This window comes from Polistes dominula, unplaced genomic scaffold (genome assembly GCF_049000335.1).
Source record: "Polistes dominula isolate Pdom_NZ unplaced genomic scaffold, Pdom_raw_medaka contig_77, whole genome shotgun sequence".
Classification (NCBI taxonomy): Eukaryota; Metazoa; Arthropoda; class Insecta; order Hymenoptera; family Vespidae; genus Polistes; species Polistes dominula.
The window spans coordinates 8,587,604-8,611,047 of NW_028301152.1; the positions used below are offsets into that span (position 1 = coordinate 8,587,604).

The 23,444-nt window shown below is 25.6% G+C and overlaps 1 protein-coding gene and 1 non-coding gene across 5 annotated transcripts in view; one reads left to right on the forward strand and one right to left on the reverse strand.

The window, feature by feature from the left end:
* Positions 1-23,444, reverse strand: part of dgo (ankyrin repeat domain containing protein 6 diego) — a 159,406-nt gene that overhangs the window by 30,262 nt on the left and 105,700 nt on the right. The gene's annotated exons all lie outside the window — the stretch shown is intronic.
* TRNAL-CAA (transfer RNA leucine (anticodon CAA)) lies at positions 17,255-17,374 on the forward strand. Its single transcript has 2 exons — positions 17,255-17,292; positions 17,330-17,374. It is a non-coding gene; the product is annotated as a tRNA-Leu (tRNA).

A 23,444-nucleotide genomic window follows, 5' to 3' on the forward strand; every position in this document is an offset into this window, starting at 1 on the left:
CAATAGAAAAATATTCATAACTATTAAATATTATATGTTGTATATTGTATCGAAAACAATTCGAAGTTTGTTAACTTAATATAACAAATTAAATATTGTTAATTTAAAAGATAACGTAATAACTTAAATTAAATTTGTTAATTTAAAGAAACAAATATATATATATTAAAAAAAAAATTGAAATAAAATTGCACAGAGATAGAAACATTTCTAACAATTTTCGATTTAATTTTTCTAATTATTTATTCATCTTCTTCTTATGTTTTTTTTTTATTTTTTTAGATAAACAACCTTTATTTTTTTATTAAAAAAAAAATAGTTTTACAAACGATCGATCAATCAATGAAAAAAAAAAAGAAATCAATATTTAGAAAAGGATATAATTAAATCCAAGAAGTTTGGGTGAGTGTGCATAGAGGGGGGGGGAAGAATAGGGGTAAGGAAGGAGGAAAGAAAACGGGAAATAGAAAAAGAAATTTTCTATTGTGTTGGTAGACTAACCATTAGAAGTTTCATTGATTCGAATGACGTTTTGATCTTAACCTTGCTTACACACACACACACACACACGCACACATACGTAAACAACCAACCGAGATTCCAACGAACGAGTTATAAAAGTCATGTCTATAACGATGACTAAGCAAGTTTTAGATGTTCGCGTACTCGCGAAAGATTTCTTCTTCTTTCTCTTTCTAGTAGTGGTAGTAGTAGTTGCAGATGTAGTAGAGATCATGGTTACGAAGTATTATAAGATAGGATAGGGGAAAACATGCGGATGTTATTATTATTCGAGAATATAGTGATATTTTATTAAGGAGGATGATTTATGAAGATGATCGATCGAGATATTTTTTTATTTCTTTTTTTTTATGATATATCATCTTTCCTTCTGTCATAATACATATATATATATATATATTTTTTTTTTCTTATTACTTTCTTATTACTTTCACTGATAGATAGATAGATCGAATAAATATATGAGATAATAGGTGATGGGTCAAAAAAATTTTTTAAAAGATTTTGATACGAGTTAATTAAACCTTGTTTTTATTGATTTAACACTAATTTAGATTTTATGTACTCTATAAATTTTTGTGGAAAATATTTTACGATTTAATTATGAACGATCTTCTATAACAAGTTTTATTTTTTTTACGAGAGAAATTAAAATATTTTTATTACTATTTTTTTTTCCATCAAGTAACTTTCTAAAAAATACTATTGGCAGTTTTTTGCTTTTCAACAAATTGCTACAACTATTTAAACAACATTAATAAGATATAACATAATAATGGTATTATACTTACATATGTAAGTATATACTGTAATATAATAGTGAACACATGTATCATCATAAATACATATAGAAATTGATATTTTTGATAAATTGTAAAATAAAATTCTTTTTGTTCTTATCCTAATTATTATTAGGATATTATAATATTTTATATAAATCTTAAAAAAAAATAAACCATAAAAAAACAAAGAAAAAACTATATATAAATTGCTAAAAATATTAAAATATATAAGATACAACATTGCAAATATAATAGTACACACGTGTGTATCATCACAAATACAAATACAAAATGGTACTCATGATAAATTGTAAAATAAAATCCCATTTTATTTTATTTTTTTATTCTTAATAATATCAGATAAATCTCAAAAAAGAAATTTAAATAAAAAGATATTTAAATTGCTAAAAATATTGAAACATAAAATACTATAACATAATAGTGCACCCATGTATCATCATAAATACAAATACAAAATGATATTTATGATACATTGTATAATAAAATCTCTTTGTTATTTTTTTTTACTTATTCTTTTACTTAATAATAATAAAAAGAATAAATCGAGCTTTCGTATAAATTCGCATATCAATAACCGATCGATCATTTCATTGATAGAGTATCTTTATCCTGTCGATACTAGTAAAGTTGAAAAGCTGCGTCCTGTTAGGACGTCGATTACCCTGGAGGTTTCACGCGTCGACTTCTTGCTTCTTGGTTCGTGATTCCAATGAAAAAGCTACGACGACTATAACTACGAACCAAGAGGGAGAGGGGGATTGTATCGGATCGGATAGGATCGGATCCGATCCGATCGGCCTCCTTTTCCTTCTGGTAATCCGAGTCACCGTCTTCCACGTGACACGAGGGAAGAAATCGACTCTCAGGCGAGTAAACTAGCTGGAAGCTGCCAACAGTATCGGATGACAGTGCGGATCAACAACGAGTCTTCCTACCAATCCCCTTCCCAATCCCCTAATCCCCCCCCCCCATCTTGTTCAAGAAAAGCGAGTGAAACCAACCGAGAAGAAACCACGAGATCTGACGAGATTCAACACCATAAAAACATACTAAAAGAGATTAAAGAGAGAAAGGACAAACCTGTGAGATGTGTATCATGAAAAACGAAAATATTTCTTGAAAATTATCTAATATCGATCTTTACAGATAAAAAGATTTAATAATACTAAAGATTAAGAAAGAGATGAAGAAAGGATATCGAATCGTCAGTGGTTTGATCAACAAAAATTTCAGATCATATTTTGTCGAACTTCAGGATAAAAAATATGACAATTAGGGGGATGATAAACTTTTTTGATGAATCGAGGGAAAAATAAAAGCTTAAAAATTATCTATCACTTTTTAGAAATAAAAAGATTTAATAATATTAACTAATTGTAAGACAAAAGGTAGAAGAAAGGATGGTTTGGAAAAATAAAAAATAATAAATTTAGAAAATTATTATTTATTGATTTTTGGAACTATATATAATAATAATAATACTAATAATATAATAATAATACTATTGTATAATAATAATGAATAATAATGAAGAGGAGTGGATGGATGAGTGGAGAATGCAAAAATGTAAACCAAGTCACACCACATGGCTGTAAAGCTGGGTTAAATAAAGATTATCTAATAATAATATTATTATTATTATATAATATAATATATAATATAATAATAATATTATTGTATAATAACAATAATATAAATAATAATATTAATAATAATAATATAATATAATAAAATAATACAATAATATAATAATACAAATAATTAGATAATAATTATTCCAATTCTATACACGTAAGCATGGTATATTTGTAATACATAAAATATTTTTTAGAATAAAAACAACAAACTTCCTACCTGAATTTTTGTCATTTTACGTTTTATTTAAATTGATATTAAAAATAGTAAAAGATATAGTTCTACGACATTGTTAATTTATTATTTATTAAATTTATTATACACAATATATAATATGTTTAAATTTAATTAATAAAAAGATAATCAATTTACCAAAAAAATTATTACAAACAATCTATTAATAAATATTTTAAACGAGAACCAAAAAAAAAACCAATAAGTTTGTCAAGTAATCCATTTCAATTTCTTTTTGTATTTTTTTTTTTTATAAATTTATTTTGATCTTTTAGATACGTATTGTTGTTTTTATTTGGTGTATGCCACGCCTGTTTCTTTCCTGTGAGCCCTTTCTCCTTCGCAATCACTTTAATAGCCCTGTCGTCGTTGACAGTAGTAGTAGTAGTAGTAGTAGTAGTAGTAGTAGTAGTAGTAGTAGTAGTAGTAGTAGTAGTAGTAGTATACATACACAAACATAGTAACCGGAAAGGAAGAAGAAAATGAAGGAGTAGGGATGAAGAATGAAAGAAGAAGGATGGAATAAGAAGGATGGAAAAAGAATGAAAAAGGGTAAACTTAAGGTAAGAGTAAGGGCCCGACGATAAGTAGTGACTCAACTCGCGTTCTCTAGAAGGTCACATTTGCTCTCTAAGAGAGTAATTATTGTGGAATTATAATGAACCTAAGCTTGGGACTCTTAACGATCATCTTTAATTGCTTCTTTCTATTCTTTCTCTTCTTTTATTTGTATTTTTTTTTTATTATTTTTTTATTTTTTTTTATCACCAAGATAAAAGGAAATATACTTCTACACAGTTATACTACTCGGATTCAGTTATGACAATTTAAAACCACCTCTGAAAATAATTCTCACGTTTAAAAATTGTATAATAACCTTCTGAAGTATGTTTTTTTTATTTATTTTTTTTTTAATTTTAAATAGAACCACAGCGAAACGAAATGATGGTGTGATTTTTAATTTGAGTTTAAGAAATATTTTGTGATATTGTATATTAAATTGGTAGAGCAGTTTAATGGATTTGATTTTGAATTTTGATTAGAGATCGTTTTTTTTTTTCTTTTTTTTTTTACAGTAATAGAAAAAATGTAGAGTTGATTTTTAAAAGAGATAGAATATTTATTGGAATTTATTATCATTCTAATTTTAATTTTAATTTTGATATTACAGGTATTTAAAAAGTATTATCTTTAAACCAAATAACTTTTGTTTTAAATTATTTAATATTAAAATCATAAAAAATGTATTTTATGTTATCTATAAATAAAAATATTTTTTATACCACATAAAACGCTATCCCACGAATATAAAAAAAAAAAAAAATACACAAATAATTCATATAACTTTAATTTATACTAATAAATAAAAATTCTAATAAAAATAAAAATCGAAACGAAACACTATAAACACCTAAAAACCTAGAAACTTTTGTCTAATACAATTTCATATTAGAACCATAAAATATTTATTCTACATTACCTATAAATAAAAATATTTTCAATACCACAGAAAAAAACTCTATCCTATAAACATTAAAAAACACACTCTCACACATAAATAATTCATACAACTTTAAATAATTATAAATAAATAAAACTCTTAGTAACACATATATAATATTCGAAAATCTCATACGAATCATAAATTAATATTGAAATAAATTGAAAGAGTATTAAATACGATTTGTACTTTAATAGTACTAAGAAGAAGAGGAAGAAGAGGAAGAAGAAGAAGAAGAGATCAGGAAGTTTTTTTTTATTTTATTTTTTTTTGTTTTCGAATGAACTGGGTGCTAGTGTTAGCCGTGACGTGGTAATTAATCCATGCCCTCGCCTTTTAGTTAATTCAAGCACTGGTTCAGAAAGGCACACGAGATTATAGCTGCTTGATTAGCTAGCTCTTTACAACTCTAAGCTAGGATACCCATTTCCACGCGAACTTAAACTCGAGTTTAGTACAAATATATAAAGGGTGTCCAAACAAAATTAGAATTGTACTTTTTTACCACCTACTATAATTATGATTTATCATGATAAATGTTTAAAATATTTTTTATTTCATTCTTTACATTTGAAGGATGCAAATTATTTTTTTCATTCATTGAATTAATGTAATTATTGCCAAATATTTCAATTATATTGCAAAATAATATGTAAATGAATTTTAAATAAATTTAAAATAGAAAATTATTATTTACTTATAATAAAATAATAATATAATTATAATAATATAATAATAATATATTTAATATTATATAATATAATATAATATTTATTAGAATTAAAGTTATATAAATTTAATATAATTTATATATAATATAATATTATAATAATATTAATATAATTATGATAATATAATTACTATAATAATTAATTATTATTTAAAAATTTGTTATATATATATATATGTCGTATTTTTATAAATGAATTCTTGTGTCATTCACGTGATCCAAGAAATCAAACTTTTATGTAAAATATTGGTAATATTAGTTTAGATTTCTTTTTGAATTTTGTTCGACACCTTGTAGATTTTCACTAGAGGGATATTACAACTTACACGTAGGAAGTTCACATAGGGCAAACTGCTCGATTGTAAAAGGTCAAACGTAATGTCAACGATTTACTCTCGCTTTTCCTGTAAATTCATACGCTTTGCCACCGACCAACCGAGTAACTACACAAGCCAGTTAAGAGCTTTTCAAACCATAATCTTTATATCTAATGTTAGTTCGTACAACGTGACATGAGCATTTTTTCTTTTTCTACATACCAGAACTAAACGAAATATACATATACTGTATATATATAAATAAAATAAAATTATAGTACAAATTCTCACGAGGGAAAATATTCAGATAATATTTTAACTATAAATATGAGCACATATGATTTATTGCGAATAATTTGTAAGATAATTTGTAAGATGATTTGTAACGATGAATCTTTTTTTTAACCTAAACTAGTGAAATTATTAATCGTTGATCTTTATGGTAGTTGACTTGTACGATTATTATTATTATTATTATTGGGAGATTGAATATTTTATCGATTAAATGAAAATGTTATATTGAATATGTGCTTTAGAATGATTGGAATTATGCGTTTGAAAAATTGTTAGATCTATTTTTATATCATCAATTTTGAAACGATTAATATTCTTTTTTATTTTTATAAATAGGCAAATATTTTTTTTATACATAGATTTATTTATAGATTTTTTTTTTATTATTTTTTGTATATAGATTTCTTTTTTATTTTATCTTTATAAAACAATTTATATATTTAAAATAATGTTTATATATATATTACAAAAAATGATATATTATAATATATAAATATATGTATGATTTTCTTTTTATATAAATTAATTTATACATTATATATATATTAGGGTGGGTCAAAAAAATGACTTTTTTTTTTCAAGTGCCACGGAAAAATGGGTTGCTAGACACCTTAAAACAATTCTCACCAAATATGAGCTCTTAATTTTAATAGGAAGATCCTCCGCATCGCAGTTTTTTATTTTTTTTTTCAGTCTAATAGATTAAAATTCATACCTCATTATTAATTGATTGTACAGAAAAATGTTCTAGACGAATTTTGTAGGAAATTTAATGCTCTACAAAAAAGGTATCTTATATTTTTTCCGTAAACCTCACCATTTGAATGATATTGAAGATTTAAATTTGATGATTTTTAGACAAATTTCATTTTTGTTTATGAATTTTATAACTTGACAATAAATGACTATTATAAGATGCGCAATACAAATTTTTGTAGGAAATTAACTGCTCTATAAAAATGGTGTCTTATGTTTTGGCGATTAAATTAAGCGTTCAAAAGATATTCAGAGACAAAAATCAGTACACATGAAAGTTTGATATATATTTTACTTTTAAAAAAAGTTAACTTTTACCTTAAATAAAATCGAACCTTTTTCTTATTAAAATATATTCCAACAATTTTAAGGTATTCACGAATGCAAAAATAAAAAAAAAAACTTAAAAAAAAACCTTCATAATATTTCTATTATATTTTATATAAATATTTTTTTATTATATTTTATATTACTAAACTAATTTTATTATTATATCAATATAACATAAGAACACAATTTCTTAGTTGATAAAATAATCTTCTACAATAAAATTAAATAATCACAAATTCGAAAATTGGAAAACAATGCATTGTAAACAAAAAAAAATCATTTGACAATGGATCAATTGACATTTGACAATACGAATGTTGTATTACTGTACTACATTCCCCAATTATATCAACGATAAATGATAAACAATGATTAGGTGTCAAAATATTACCTGTGAAAAAATGATTTTTTCTTGAGTGTTGAAAAGATGAAAAAACTATTGAAAAAGAAAAAAACCTAAAAAAAAATGAATGACATGAAGAGCATTCATCGGTTCTACCAACACATGTATTTTACATCTCGAGTAGATCGAAGTGGTCAGTGGTAAGAGAAAAAAAAAAGAAAAAAGAAATAAATAGAGAAGGAAAAGAAGGGTTTAGTACAAGTCAGGTCACGACGTTCGCTCGACCTTAGATCGAGAAGAGGAGTTTCGTCCTTTTATTCTCTTTTTCTATCTCTCTTTATCCCTTTTCCTTCCCTTTCGAACCATTGAAACTTTCTCGTCTTGGTTCTTTTCTCTTGGTATGTATTAACATCGAGTTGGCATGACCACGTTGAAGACGTTATCGTAAGTAGTACTGTCCTTTCCAAACAAGAGGGTGGGGGAAGGAAGGAAGGGGGTTGTGGAAAAGGGTGGGAGGGTCAACGTTATCCCTCAGATCACATTCTTGGAGGTCCTGTTCTTCAATTTTATCCAACATTTTTTTCAAATCTTTCTTTTCTTACAAACAGTTACTCACGTTTTTGGTATTTTTTTTTGTTTTTAAAAGCGTTTGAGTACTATGGGCGCATATATGTGTTTGGTGGAAGTTACCAAGCTTGGATTTTGTCTTCGTTGATATAAATGCTAATAATTTAATGTTTTTTTTGTATTTATTGATTATTATTTTAAATTTTTCGTTTGTCATATGAAAAATTTATGTGAAAAATGTACTATGGACGTACATATGCGTTTGGTAAAAATTACCAAGCTTCGATTATATTTTAATAAGTTATATATATTATTAAATATTATAATATTTAATAATAAGTTTTATTATAATAAATTTTAAATTAATTTTATTTTAATTAATTGAATAAGTTATATATAATTATTAAATATTAATTTATTTATTTAGATGTGATTGGTAAAATTAATCAAGAAAATAAACAAATTAGTAATAAAGTATTTTGTTCTTATTAAATATTTTAACTTTTAAAAGGGTTAAATGTATTTTTATTGAGTTTTCAAATAAAAAAACGTTGTGTTTTTAAATATCAAAATATTTTTATTTTTGATTTGGTTATACAAAAATTTGTTTTTTAATTTTTTTATCTTTGCTTTTTTAATTTATTTTATGTTACATAAAAATAAGATGATGGGTGTTGTAACCAAGATCGAAAAAAATTTTGATTTGTCTTTGCAAAAAAAGATTGAAAATTTTTAATTAATTTGCGTGAATGTTCGAATAATTCACATTCGAGATTTGATTAATCATTTTTCTTTAACATGATAATATAAAAATTGTCAATTATTATTATTATTATTATTATTTTTTGTTCTATTCCCTTTTTTAATTTCGTTAAGAGGAAAATGACGTAAGCGGATATATGTCAGCGAGATGCGAACAGACTTCAAAATGAGTTCTTCTTCTTTTCTTTGACACACCATACGCATACCGAATTATATTCGTTGCATGTTCGTCGTGAACATGTTGGAATGTACTTTGATACAAGTTTTTTTTCGAAAGAAAAGGGAGTATTTAAAATATTATAGAAATTTATTGAATGGGGTAATATTTTATAGTTGTTGAAAAAATTTACAAAAATTACGTTCAATCCTGTAACTTTATCTATTTAATAAAATAGATAAATTAATTGTTTTTTTTTTTAAATGATAGAAATATTTTATTTTAGAAAAGATACTTTTATTTTTTTAATAGTAATCACCGATTTCTTTTTTTATTCTTATCTTGATAAAATGTTATTTTAGATTATAAATTTTTTATGTCATATATATATATATATGGCGGGTGCTCCGCCACGCGTTGCTATGGCTCACAATCAGTTCGATACACACGTCTTTAAGTCAACGAATTACCTTATACAGCCATCTGTTAGAATCTTATCGAACTAACAGAAATAATCATGACTCTTTGTTAATAAACAAATAATTCGCAATAAAATAATACTGCGATTATAAATTGAGATATAAACTATCCTATCTTTCAAGTTATATGAAACTGCATCCAGTGTGCAAAATTTTATTAAAATCGGTTCAGTATTTTAGGAGTTCATTGCGGACAAACAACGTTACACGTAATTTATATATATTAAGATATAAAAATAATATAATAAATAAAATAATAAAATAATAAAATATAAAAAGTTTTTTATAATTTTAATATATATATTTAAATAATAATATATATTTAATTTATTATTAAATTAAATTTATTATTACTGATATTTAATAATATATATTAAAATTAATTTTAATATAATATAATAAGATTTTTTATATTATATATATATATAATATTTTTTAAAAATATTTTACAAAAATTAACTGCACTCCATTGTAATTAGAAAATATTTTATTTCCAAAAAGAATACTTTCATTTTTTAATAGTAATTATCAATTTTCTATTTCATTCAATTTTATTTTGACTAAATATTATTTCATATTACAATTATTTTAAAAATATTTAACAAAAATTAACTGTTCCATTTAAATTAGATAATATTTAATTTCCAAAATGATACATTTTTTTTTAATTAATGATAACCCTATCAATTTCCTTTTTAATCATTCTTCAGTTTGACGAACAATATTATTATTTTTTTCATTTTCTTTTTTATATTTTTTTAACATTGCAATTATTTCCAGAAGCTGAAAGAAGATGATGTGGGATAAGGGTAATATGAGCCCAATCGACAAGTATGTATTCGACCGGTGCGATTAAGCCTCGTTACATTCGATGCGGCTAAGGATCAAGCGATAAGAAATATGGAAATATTGCGGTAAGTAATACCCCCATGACACAAACGCATATTTCATTACACCGCCGATCGTAATCGCCGTGCTTTACACTTTCCGCATGTATCAAAGTATTAATACTACTACTATTATTATTACTACTACTGGTACTGTACATTCAATTCGAACAAACTCACCATGAATATTTTTAAAAACACCATGAGTGTCAGTTTCTTTAATCCTTTGATCATTGCATAATTCTTTCTTTTTTTTCTTTTAATACCTATTAAATCATTTCAGTAATACATTTGATCATATATTGACAATTATATTTATAATAAAATTAAATAAAATTAAATTTAATTTAAAAAAATAAAAAAAATCAATTATTATATAAAATAAAATAAAATAAAAAATCAATTATCATAAATTTATAATTATTTTTGATAAAATAATTAGGTTTAGCTTAAGGTATTAAATTAATATTTAAAATAAAATAATATTATCTAATAAATTTTTATAATTAGTTAATAAAAAAATAGAAAATACTTTGTCTAAGATATAAAAATTATTTTGACGTTTGATTAACATTACTACTACTACTATTAAATAAATTTAATTAAGAAGACAAAAAAACACAATAACACACAAATTTACACACTCATTTTGGTACACACACACACATACACACACGTGTTAAAAATATTCGAAAAAGAATAAAAACAAAATAAAAAATAATAAATCTGTAAGTATAGTAGCTATCATTTCTCTATAAAGAGTTGTTTTTTTTTATTGGTCACGCAACATCGTTGTCCAAGGATAATGTACTTGACACTGTGAGAAGCTCAAGGCCGTGTGATGCTTGTTAAAATATTGATGTGCCGCATCATTTCAACTTATAAAGAAACACGCGAACTTTAATGTAACACAGGTATGTTTTGATTTCCGTACAATTTTATTATCATTCGTATTATAACATTTCAATCAAATTGGAATAACGTTTTAATTCAATCACTTGTTTTGATCATATAATTCGATTATATATATATATTTAATATTAAATATAAATATTATATATATAATATATAACTGATTTAATATGTTTAATATTAAATATTATATTAGATTAAATTTATATTCACAAAAAAACTTAATCTAATAATATAAAATATAAATATAAAATATAGTATAAAATATTAATATAATGATTAAATATATATATAATTTAATGGAATAATTTAATATATTAATATAAAAAATATTAAAGATAATATATATATTTAATATTTAATATTTAAATTTTGTACAAAGATCATTTTTCGTAATCTTAATATTGTATAACAAATTTATCTACGTAATATTAATATAATATATATAATATAAATAGAAAATATATATATATATATATATATATATATATAGTGTGTATAGTGTGTATAGTGTGTATAGTGTAGAGTGTATAGTATTCGTGAAGAGAAATAAAACCTGAACAAGAAAAGAAAAAAAAAGATAGAATTGTATAATAAAACAATATTTAAAAGAATATTTTTATTATCTAACGAAAAAAAAATGTTTTAAAAATGTGAAAAAAAAGAAGTGATTGGTAGGTGTTATTTTCAAGATGAATTACGTATCTTACCATTTCTTTTCACGTGAATAACATATTTACGGTAATCATAGTAATAATTCTAAAGAAACGATTCTGGAATAGAACAGGAAGGATAACACACCAAGTTATTTTACTGTTAGAAGGTAACTCGATAGAATCAACATTTCTCTCTTTCTCTCTCTCTCTCTCTCTCTCTTTCTCTCCCTCTCTTTCTCTTTCTTTCATTTTTTTTCTTTTTACAACGATTTAGTATTCAACAGTAAAATGTTAAATAAAGAAGAAGAGTTTATTAACCTTACTCGATGGTAAAATTGCAATGTATGGTATACGATCATTCGTTTTTATATAATATCAAATCTACAAGATGTCTAACAATATATGGAATTGATATTAAATAAGAAATACCAAAGAAAAAAAAATAAAATGAAAAAACATATGTTTCACATTTTATCATATTTCAAAGTTCAAACACACCTATCTTTTATGTGTTTCAATAAATTATGTGATGTTTTATGTTTCATAAAAATAGATTAAAAATGATCAATCATCAGAATTAGTATTATTTTTTAACTATATATTATAACTACCAATATCTCACCACAAATTTTTTTTTTATTATAGTTGACGTCATCAAATGTTTTATTTAATTAAATGGATTCGTTTCAAGTTTAATCGGTTCACTTTCGATACTCGATTCTCTCTCATTAGTACTACTTATGTGTTACTCATTGATATTTCTTGTTCCTCGTTTGACAAGACACACATACACATTCAATTAAATCATTTCAAGTTTAATCGAGTTTACTAGTTTTTTCTTTTATTTTTTTTTTCACTAAAAGTATTTTCCATTATTTTTTTTATTGGTTAGTTAGGCTAGTTAGTTCACATAATATTGACAAATAAGGTTAACTTTTATTCCACATCTTTGAAAACAAGCTAACGAACATTCTGATCTACTATCGTGAAAAAACATCCACTTTGGTCACGGATGAGAGAGGAAATCTTTTGCATAGGAAATAGATGATGTTAGGTGTTAAAATGTTCAAATAGTATAGTAACTTAGAGAGAATAAATCAAGGACGATTTTATCTTACTAAGAATCATACGATTCGCGAATGATTTAACGCATCTTTGAACGGTTCAATAAGTTTAACAATACCAGTTAAATATATTTTTATACATCATTTAAGTTATAGTTTTTATATTATGCAACAGGAAATAAATGACGTCAATCATCATGCCACCCCTCCTCTCCCAAATCTTCCCTCAAAATTTTAATAAACAAATGGTATTGAAATACTTATCAAATTATTAAACGTGTTCACATTTTACTAATATTTTACATACAAAGTATAATTATTTTCTATTACAACCATAATTTAGATTCTAATGGATTATAAATATAATTATTTTTATTTGTTTTATTTGTTAATTCGAAGAATAATAATTATTATTTTTTTCTATGTTATCAGACAAATTTTTATGATTAATCGAATCAAGTTTTTATTGAATGAATTTTTTAAAAATAATGTGTGTTGATTTTATTATAAAATAAATTTCAAATTAATTCTGATAAAATGCATGAAAATTAATATTAATAATAATAATAATAGTAATAATAGTATTAATTAGCAACAATATATTGTAAAAATGAAACGTTTTATCATACACTTTAGTCTTACTTCTACCTTCTAATCAAATTTATTGTTAGTAAAAAAAAAAAAAAGAAAAATACTATCAAGAATAAAATAAATAGGAGAAAGTTTTTCAAGAGATCAAGTTTAAATAAATCTTTTCTATTTTTTCCCCCAACAGTAACAGCAACAGCAGCAGCAAGCAGTAGCAGTAACAGAATAACAGTAATATCAAGAGTATCCTTCACGTACCAACAATCTTATAGTTAGTTAGTTACTTTTTCTCTGTAATACATATATATGTATATACAGTTTATCCCAGAGTTGAACGTGGAAATTACTCGTCGAGAGTCACGGTCAAATGTTAACGAACTAGTTTATAAAACAAAATGTTAAAAATCACGTGACACGTTTTTACCATAAAAAGGTAAATGAGAGAAATAAATATAGAAAGAAAGAGAGAGAAAGAAAGATAACAGTGAAACATTGATATAAAAAAATGACATCTTAGGTTCAACCAGAGACACAGAACGCACACATCGAAAATATGTGTTGGGTTAATTGGATAAAATCGTACATGTTGCGTCTGGAATAATATCAAGATTAAAGACTTGATCCAGTTAGACCTGGATCTTTTACCCTTTTTCCCCATTTTTTTCTTTTCTTTCTTATTGGATCTCTCTTCCTCCCTTTCTTCATTCTTTGTGGTTCTCTATCCATTCTTTTTCGTAGAATCGATTTCTCTGGCACCCATGATACGCGAGATTGATTAGTTGATTGCATCAAAAGAGTGAAGAATAAAAATAACAAAAAAAGTACTAGTACCACACCTGGAAATCCAACCAGATGACAAAACTGGAAAAAGGTATTTCTTGATTTACCGACAGTCGATGCACTTTCACGACTAATTGTTTTAGAATTCAACCAATAGGAATTGCCCAAGAGATACAACAGTTTAACTTTTTTAGAACTTTACAAGGAATTTGTCTCGTCTTTCTGGCTTTCACAGAATGGCGCCGTTTATCTTATTAGATGTTGCATGTATCTCATTCACTCGCACAATCTCCTATCTTTCTTTTTTTATTTCAATATATGATAATCAAACGACATTTTTCATAGGAAAACCTTTTTGATTCGTCTTTATTCATAAAGGACCATTATAAATATGTTGAATGTAATTTATGAGGAAACACATAACCTATGAATTGTTTTTATTTGATTCATTTGAACGTACTGAAACTATTTCTTAGGTTATGTATTCTAACATAATTAAAAACATTGTATAAATGTTTGAGAATGTTAAAATTCACATGGTGAAATGTGTCAACAGATATTAAATACATGAATTCATTTTTAAACATTAATATTTTGAAAATACATTAAATGAGGCTCACCATGTGAATTTTAACATTATCTAATTTTAATCTTTTAATTAAATGATATTTTTATAGAAAAGAACATTTAGATACTATACAAAGCAAAACACATAAAACTAAATCGTAATAGTAAGTGATCCTATCTGTAATACGATCATTTTACCTGAAATTTACAGTTAACAGTTTCCCCCCAGCCCATAAGCCTTGAGATTAGATAACGACAATAGGTGTCAGATCTTTTTAGTGACCCCGAAACTTCTAGCCGATCGTAAATTAGGATTAAAATGCCAGAAAGTATACTCGTCCAAGAAGAAATGGGTCTTCTCTTCCGTATGCTAGAATGGTTCAGATTTAACTCTCGTATAATAAAACAAAAAAAAAAGAAAAAGAAGAAAAGGGACAGAAATAGAAGATACAGTTGACAAGGATTGAGTGTACATAACCTAAAAACCATTATACTCACGTGTGTATATGTGTGTGTGTATATATATATATATATACACCTACGCAAAATGAGTGTAATTTGTGGGTGGTTTCGATCAGTCCACTGTTGTCGTTTAAATAATCAAAAAAAGAAATAAAAAACGTTCTTCTTTATCGTTGCTACGAATAATCGTAAATGTCAAGACCCTCTTCTATCTTTTTATGGATTTTTTTGGGGGTATTTTATTTTTCTTTTATGTTAGTCGTATTAGGTTAACCGATAGGTAAACTCTATACGATTTTTTATACTATTTTATATTTCAATGATAATTTGATAGGTTAAAATAAAAATGTCACACAGTAATGAAAAATATTTAAGTGTTAGGTTAACAAAATTCTTGATTTATTATTTTTTTGTATTAATGTTAGAATAATAAAATAAATAAAAAGAATAATAATTATTATTTATTAAATTATAAGATAAAAAATAAGAAACTATATTTCGATGTTATTCGATGACCAACCAACCAATCAACCAACCGACCAATCAAATGCATTCTCATGTTAACCCTTTTTATTTTTTGTTCTTCTTTTTCTTTTCGTCATTTAATATCCAATCGAACAGACAAGTTTTAGAAAAAGAATGGAATGGGAGATAAGAAGCAATCCCAAGTCGAAAAGGCTTAACATGCTTTCTTTTCATTTTTTTTTCACCCTATCGAACTTTATCTGGCTTCTAAGAAATCCGTCAGCGAGGTCCCGAAAGGTCCCCAAGCTCATTTTTAATATTAATGGGATGATCGATCTAACAGAGTTAAAAAAAAAAGAAAGAAAAGAAGAAAAAAAAGAAAGAAGAAAAGAGAAAGAAAGATAAAGGAGTAAAGAATAAAAAGAACGACATGCATATTTCATTGGCAAAAGGGTTTGCGATAGACAGTCATAGGACTTCATAATGCCGTAGTAGATTAAGCCGGTCGATTAAGGTTGCTTAAAGGTCTGGGCGATTGATGACGCCTTATGAAGTTAAATTGAACAAAAATTTCTTATAAGGAATGAAATATTACACTGAATGATTACTTTTCGTAAATTAGTTACATTGGTAACGCCTATCGATACAAAATGATTTTTATACTACACCATTTTTTTATGCTTTGAATTTCGATCGTTTGAGGTTAAGTTTGATTCAAAATCAATTTAATACATTAATTTGAATTTCGCTCGTTTGAAGTTAAGTTTAATATAAAATCAATTTAATAAACTAATTTGAATTTCAATCGTTTGAGGTTAGATTTGATGTAAAACTAATTTAATACCACAACATATTTTCAATAAATTTTAGATAAATTTTTAATATTAATTCTGGTATTCATAATTGTTTCAAGGTTATATAAATACTTTAGGAAAGTTATGTGGTTGGAATTATCTTAATAACGGTAAAGATAATGGGGTTAATTGATGTTAGTGTCCCATCTATTATCGTCTTATCTCTAACGGAAGCATTAACCTATACTACCTTATACCGTGCAAGTATTTAATTACATAACCTCAATTACATTTTAAAAATAGAAATAGTTTATATTTTGAAGCAGCTTATATAAAAATAATTCAAAATTTATAGATCGACGTATCAACAATAAAATAATTACCAATTTATTTTTCATTACAGATATGAGAAAAGTATAAAATTTTAATCTATATAAAAAATTTAATTCATCTTTCATGTTATATTATATCATATTATCTTATGTTATATTATGTATATAATTTTTAGATATTATAAAGAAATTTGATTGCAATTGTAGAATTTTATTATATTTTGTGTAAATATCGATAAAAAACTATAAATAATAACAAATTAATATAACATTATAATCCAACGTCGAATAAGAATTTTGTCTAAAACCTTCCACATGTCAGGATGGCCGAGCGGTCTAAGGCGCCAGACTCAAGGTTCGTACCTTGCTCGCCAAGCGAGTTCAGTTGAGGCTTCTGGTCCTCTCTGAGGGCGTGGGTTCGAATCCCACTTCTGACAAATATTTTTTTTTCTTTTTTATTCATCATTTTTTTACAATATTAACAATTATTATATTATCATACTCCTAAACATTTAAACGTAGTTACAATTTGAACGTGAACGTCGTGAGATCAAATCCTGCTGGGGAAGAAATGTTTTTTTTTCCTCTCAATGTTAAATAAATCGTTTCTGAAATGAATAATCAATAAGTTAAGAAATGATTGATTAATTTAATAAAAATATATATAATAAAAATATATATAATAAAAATATATATAATAAAAATATATATAATGAAAATATATATAATACAAAAATATATAATACAAAAATATATAATACAAAAATATATAATACAAAAATATATAATGAAAATATATATAAAAAAACAATAATATATTTTAATATATTTTAATATATAAATATTATATAATATATATAATTAGAAAAAGAAAACTTGAGAAAGAGTATACGCGGAAAAACGTTGGTTATACAGTAATGCAATTTTCTGTGAACTATTCCAAGAAGTTATATGTCGAAACATTGACTTACGATTTGGCAGTAGTACCTTTATCTCGCCTTAGACGACTAACGAGCAGCAATGAGTTTAACAGTGATTGATGCAAGATCGACGTTTCTGAAAAGAGCAGCAGCAACAGCAGCAAGCAAACGTTGTTGTTGGTCGATCCAACGAGACTTGTGCTATGCTAGTGTTTTTAGATACCTTTAGCGTAACCCAATGGCATTTGCCTTTCTCTTAGAATTTCTATACTACAGCTGCGGTAATTAGATGGACAGCGTATCATTAGTCGTTGACTTACGAACGAACCGGTGTATCTTTGCTTCTTTTTTTACTTTTTTGTTTTTTAGTTTCTCATGACACGTCGTTATTAGGTTCTTCTATCGTTTCCAGTTCACGATCTTCTCAACGTTTCTTCTTCTTTTTTCTCTCTCAATTATATTGGTAATGTATAAACATAATTAATAGAAAATTTACGATCATCGTGAAAGAAGAAATGGTTCGGTGTGGTATTACAGGCAGACCCTCGACTTTCGCACATGTTAAAGCAATTTGCATCATGACTAAAACTAGTCTTCTTTGTTCAAACATTCACGAAATTCAACTTACGACTGACCCAGTATCACCGTTCAAATGCTCACAGATAAAAAAAACAAAGCTTCTAATGCGAATTATTTCACTTAACACGCCTCTTCAACTTCATACATATAGGATTTTGGTTTAGTGTAGAGGTGCGAGGTTACATACACCCAGTTTAATCCTACTGATAAAATATATTTAAAATAGGTATTAGAAAAATTACAATAAAGTTTCTCAATCTTATGAGAACAACCGATATACGGAACTGAACTTTTTCAACTGAATGATGACGAACAACGACTGATGACGACTGGCGACTACCCTCGACGACTCCATCCCCTTCCCTCTATATCAGTGGTTCCCAAACTTTTTTTTGTTCTATTGCCCCCTTTCCAAAACAAATATTAATAATTTTTTTTTTTTAAAGAAATTTTCAAATGTTTTATGTATTAATTTATATATATATATAGCATTTCAATCTAATATTAAATGTAAATTATTTAATATAAAGATTTATATGAACTTTGAAAATTATGAAACTATTCATTGCATTCAAATAGTGGGCGCTCACTGTACATTTACAGTTATTCATTGCCATACCCCCACCCCCAAAGTTCACCTATGGTCGTTATCGTCCCCTGGACCACTTCATCGTCCACTTTGGGAACCACTGCTTTATATCCATCCGCACGCGGTTCTCGAATTTTCCAAACGCTTGGTCTGATGTAATAAACAAAGCATCGATGATATCGCTCAAGAACCTTCCAAACTCACACTGAGACTCACACACACAACTTACATAACTTACAAAAACAGACTACACACTGTCTTCCTTTATTTCGACCATCGGTTTGTTTGTCCCTTATTCTTTCATCGCCTACACTCTTATCTTTGTTTATTCTTCTACACTTAAAGCTCTCCTACACACATATTGATAAATAAATACTTTAAAACACAGTTTTTGGTGCATATCTTTTTACATCCCTCCAATTTCCAACATTCAACATTCGCACACACTTTAGGAATCAATTATGTGCGAAAGTCGAAGGTCTGCTGTATTTGTTCGCACGCACTATATATATATGATAATACGAATCCGTTTCAAACTTACAAATTTTTAAAGTTGAAATTATAAGCACATTTTCTATGAAAATCTCACGACAATAAATTAATACGGTGTAAGTGATTTTGTAATAATACTAAAGACAGTTCTTTAGTTAACAAATGAATTTATTATTTAAATCTTGGTGACTATGTTAGAATTGTTTGAATGTTTGATGTGAACTGAACGAATATTCGAAAAGAAGTAAGGAATGGTTGAATGCTGAAAGAAAACTGAACTGAGGGCTTTGTCTGAACGATTTGAGAAAACTGTATATAATATTACAAGTGTACATGTGTGTGTGTGAGATAAAATATTTAAGAGCTTAATGATAGGTAGTTGTGCATGTGTTTATGAAAAGAACTGAGCTGGCAAAGGAACGAATGATGCAAGAAGGAAATGTATCGGGTTGGATGTTTATTTAGGATATCAATAACTGAAAGAAAGAAAATGTGCCCACTGTGATAGAATGTGTGTGTGTTTTAAGATAAGTAGAATCCATGAGGGTTCTCTACAGAATTAGGAATGTGTGATGTAAAGAAAAGAGAAAGAAAATGCGTACATGACGTTCTTCTAAAAGAAGAAAAGAGATGGAACTTTCATATAAAAAAGTATTAGATATTGAACATTATTTAATTCGTATCTTTTCATTAATTAAAACACTTTTTATCAATTTCTCGCGTTTTATGCAATATCGATTAATTGGAATACTTAAACATGTTACATCTTTCTAATAGAAATATCAACAACAACAAAATAAATACACCTTGCAAATTAATAAATATATGTAATATATTAATAAATAAATATTATTTAAATTTATTTCACATATTTATATCAGAAAAGAGCTATACCCCTCTGGAGAGGGAAGGAAATTATGAATCTTATCGACCAATAGTAGAAGGATCCACCCCCCATAATCCACCGATGGGTACAGCTTATGTTTTTGGTAAAGATCGTAGTGGAAACGATGTATAAAGGAACTTTGTTCTAAAATAACGAAATATTATTTCTTCTGATGGTGTCGCATGTGTTTACATAGGAATCCGAAACCACTCGAAGGACCCGACACTGTACAACGGTTTTCGTCGCGCCAATATGTTCCGATAATTCTTAAGTTTGTCTGGGAGTCTATTGCTCTCCAGAATATTCCTCTTAATTTCTGAGTGGAGTTTTCTTTCATTAAGATCGATAGCTTATATAAAACAGAAAATAAAATGTAAAGAAAGAATTAAATATAAGACTTATCGTATACAATTTAAACATGTTACATGTTTCTAATCGAAATATCAAAAAAAAAAAAGAAGAAAAAACAAATATACACCTTACAAATTAATAAATATATTTAATATTTTATATTAATAAATAAATATTATCTAATTTATTTTATTATTTTTTATTATAAATTTATTAATATATTTAATATATATTAATATATTAATATATGTGTATTAAATATATTTAATCCATATATAAATAACAATAATATTATTATATTAAATAATATATTTCTCCTTCTACACCTATCCTGGCCTTGAAGTCCCCTCCTATTATCAGTAATTCATATTAAATAATATATTTATATAATATATAATATTTAAATGTTATATATTTTAACTATTAATATTAAATTATATAAAACAAAACAATAATATTTAATCCATATATAAATAATAAAAAAAAGAACAAAATATTCAATAAACAATATATAATCCTATCTAAATATCGAAACTTTCTCTTCGAGTTAGAAAAAGTAAGAATCAATTAAATGAAAAGAAAAAAGAAACAAAGAAACAAAAAGTTCTAGTTAGCATAAAATAGAAGTCTCGTGAGATCTGATCTATCGATAGATCAATCGATTCATCGATCGATCGATCGAGTTATAGTGAAAATTCTAGGATTAAATGATACTCAGAAAATTAGAGATGCTGTTGCTTTCATAACAAGCCGTTGAAATGAATATTCAAACACTCTAGTCTCTCTTGGTTAAGAATGTACTATCGCAAAATCGCCTACACGATATTATTCCCCATTGCAAATCCCCTTTTGAAAAGATTTTCTACTGGAACGTGCCTCGAAGCTTATTCTCTCTATTTCTTCATTTGTTTGTTTCTTTTCTTCTTCCTAGAATTCTTTCTTTTTCTATTCATCTCACACTCACTTAGCTGCTGCTGCTGCTGTTGCTGTTTGACTGTGCAGTTTCTATTGCTGTTTGTGAGTGTTGCTGTTGCAGTTGCAGTTGTTGCTTTTAACATTCACATTCATATTCAACCAAACCCTATTTCTCTTACTCGTATTTCCTTCCACAGACGAAAAGAATTTGAAAGACTTGTGAAGGTCTGTTGGTTAGGTTGCTTGGTTTGTTGGGTTGGGTTGGGTTGAGTTTATCGTTCAGTATCATTACAACGCTATTAGGATGATATTCATATCCGTTGATCTTATTTACTCAAGAATATTCCACAACGAATCTTTATTAAGTTTTATTTCAAATACGATACAGTTAACACATTTAATACAGAAGGAAGAATATTTGTTTATTTTTTTTTTTTATGTAGCAAAGAAGGCTGATTTTTTTTTTATTTAGTTTCTTCTTTTAAAAAAGGAATCGTTCATTTGATTTCTTAACAATTTTATTTAGAATTTTTTGTGCACTTTGATTTGTCAAATAATTTTGTTTGTGTTTTATTTATCATCGAATCTTTTAAATGGAAAATTGTTATATCTCACAAATATTTGATATTTTAACAAAATTGAAAAAACAATTTTTATGTAACATTTGTTACAACATATTTATAAGATACAAAATGTTATATATAGATATTGGAAACATATTATTTTTAGTATTTGCTAGAATTAATTTATATTATTTTTATATTAATATTTTTTACAAAAAACATATTTATATTTATATAAACATATTTAACTAAATTTAATTAATAAAATAAATTATTTCAAATCCTAATAAATTAATTTGAAATAAGAATGAATAATATTTTCTTTTTATTTATCGCAATAAAAATTATAGAAATAATATATTCTGAATAAACCAACCAACAAAATGTTTTAAATTTTAATTTACATAAAAATATACGTTGTGTATTACCATCGTATATTAAAAACCATACGAAACATTTGCAAATATGCAAAAACATTATAATTACACCTAAGAGTATACATTTTTGCATAATAATTCATTTTCTATAATTATAATAATAATAAATCATAACTTTAATCATTTCCAGTGACTTTACAACGATCTAAAAAGTAAACCTTGCTTTTTTCTTATTTTTCTTCTAAGTTCTTTTTGTTTATAAAATTTTTATTCAAGAGAAACGATTATATCAATTAGAAATTCTAATAACTTAAAGAAATTATTCGTAAAAAAATGATTTTACGATCGTGCAAATGTCCTCTAACTACTTCATGCAAATTCATAATATTCTAGTTTACAAAAAGATTATGAGAAGATGACACAAAAAAAGTATTATATTATTATTATTATTATTATTATTATTATGCGTGTGTCGAAACGTATAACTACTTGTTAGTATATTTCTACAAAACGTTCGCATTTCTCATCCTAGTTATTTACTCGGAACTATAACTATTAATCGTATTTTCTATTAAATGGTAAGTAAGAGAGAAGAAACTTTAATAGAATAAGAAACTTACTAGTGACTAACATAAATATGTCCTAAGTCATGGTTTATCACTCAACGACGAAGATGAGAACGACGACGACAACGTATTATTATTATTATTATTATTATCTAGATAAACGTTAGACTAATGATGAAAATGATTGAAAAATAATATTCGTTTTTTTTTTAAACGATGCTTTTAAAAGTATCCTCACTTAATCGAGACAGAAAGAAAATGTTTAATAT